The following is a 2,500-nucleotide window of genomic DNA, read 5'->3' as shown; positions in this document are numbered from 1 at the left end:
TATTCGAACACAGAAGAAAAAATTCCATATACTCATGAATTCTTATTCTAATTCCTGTGTTAAGATAAGAGTTACGAAATTCATTCATGACTGCGATTTCGAAATCTAGAAAAATTTATTTTGAGATTTGCCTCTGGAACTATTTGTCAAACAGAAGGAATCATTCTTCTGTAGCCATTCTTATTTTGTTGCATAATAGCGCATATACTGCAACTGGATTACGACCCTTCCCGAAATGAGAGTTAATAGTAAGTAACTTGAAAAATATAGATGGAACAACTTTACAAATTCTGTTTTCAAGCCAAATATCAGCAGGGGATAAACCAGCTATCATTTCTTGGCTGTCGAACACTAAGAGTCTCTCTGGATCTCCAATAATTTCGTTGAATTTCTGCTGCTCTTGCTTTAACGCCATTTCAATCGAGAAAATTGGAATGTACGGAGGGGATATAACAATTTTTTTGTTTTTGAATGTTTTTTATTTTTCCCCTGGTATTATCTGCATCGCTATCGGATAGAATTTTCTTTATTTCCTTTATGTTTGTAGTATTCAAATTTCTTGATGCACACAGTGTCATTGCCTTCAGTGGTTTTTCCAAAATCACAATTATCTTCAATCTTGTAAACAGATTATTATTCGTCTGTTTGGAAATACTTATGAAAGTGAAAGCATTTCCTGAATTATTGTACAATGATTTGAAAAGAGTCATTATTTGATTAAGTGTCCTATGATTAAATGAGCAATGATTAACTGCCGATGTGACGAGTGGTTAATTGTCGACGGATGAAACGTCGTTTGACAAAATGACTAGTTCTGAAAAGTCGTAGCACCATACAGGTTTACACACACACACACACACACACACATACACACACATATATATATATATATATATATATATATATGTATATATATATATACACATACATATATATATATATATGTAGATACATATGTATATATATATATATATATATATATATATATATATATACATATATATATATAAATATAGTTATATGTACACATGTATATATATATATATATATATATATATATATATATATATATATATATATATATATATATATACTTATATACATTTATATAAATACAAATACTTATATATATACATATATATATATATATATATATATATATATGTATGTATATATATATATATATATATATATATATACATACGCATATACATATATATATATATATATATATATATATATATATATATATATATATACATAAATATACATATGTACTGTATAGAACTGATTACTGCGTATCGAATTATTTCTGATAGCAAAGATTATTTAACCAGATTATAAAACAAAGGCCCGAGAAAAGCAGAGACATCCGGACTAAAGATCAGAAAGTTGAGTTACGAAACACTCGTATTCATTATCTTTTTGACATTTCTTAACATTCTTTAATATCTTTACGATTAAATATTAATCAGATGATATGATATAACCAATAATGATTACCCTTCTTCTTAATAAAATTTTCCCTTTTTGGTTACTGAATTAGCGAGCATTAAAGAGAGAAAATAAGATAGAAATTTATCAGTTATTATTATTATTATTATTATTATTATTATTATTATTTGACAAGTTTGAAACCTAGAATAAAAATAATTGACAAAATAGATATGTCCTAATCCTTGTATGCAAAATATATGTTTTATACAATGAGGTTAATGACCTTTTAAAGAGTACTATGACTGTCATAAATTGGAGGGCGCGATCACTGAACTCTGTTATACGTGACTTGTCCCTGGTCTCATAAGGTGATGTGTTTGACAGTATATTTCCATTACACTGGAGAATTCCACAAAATCTAACAATTCAGCATATTGATAGAGCAACATTGCATATTACTTGCCGAGGGTTTGTCAGTACCATTCGAGCGATCAGTAGACAAGGTACTCATCTGAGAGTATCGGTCCTATAAAGTGTATTCATAAACCTTTTTTAATAGTTAAAAAAAAAAAACCATGTTCTGATGTCTCATTATCCGTTGACATGGGACAGATATTTTTCCACCCATTTGACAAGTCTAACAGTAATTTTTTTATCGAGAAAACCCTAAGGTTTACAGTCAAACATTTTTTTTTTTTTTATAAAAAATGGTTCTTGCAACGCCACCCTCCCCCATGGATCCGCTAGTGTATACAATGGCTTCCAGTTCGGATCTAGGAAAATTGCCAGTCGGAAAATTGCCTGCAGGAACATTGCCATCGTCAAGTGAGAAATTTTTAAATGTTTATTGGGCTTAAACTACTATTAATTAACATGAGACTTCTTTTAAACCATTTCACTTTTGTTATTGAACATTTATTCCAAATATACCACTTTACATTTTATAAATGTTTGTTCGAGCCTAAAATTAGTATTTTATATTTACGTGTTCGATTTATTTGGATACGAATTTACCTGAGTTATTTAGATAAGAAACAGTTCAGCTGAGAAGTGGTACGAAAGA

Source organism: Palaemon carinicauda, chromosome 37 (genome assembly GCF_036898095.1).
Source record: "Palaemon carinicauda isolate YSFRI2023 chromosome 37, ASM3689809v2, whole genome shotgun sequence".
NCBI classification, from domain to species: Eukaryota; Metazoa; Arthropoda; class Malacostraca; order Decapoda; family Palaemonidae; genus Palaemon; species Palaemon carinicauda.
Note: the sequence above shows the minus strand (reverse complement) of the source record.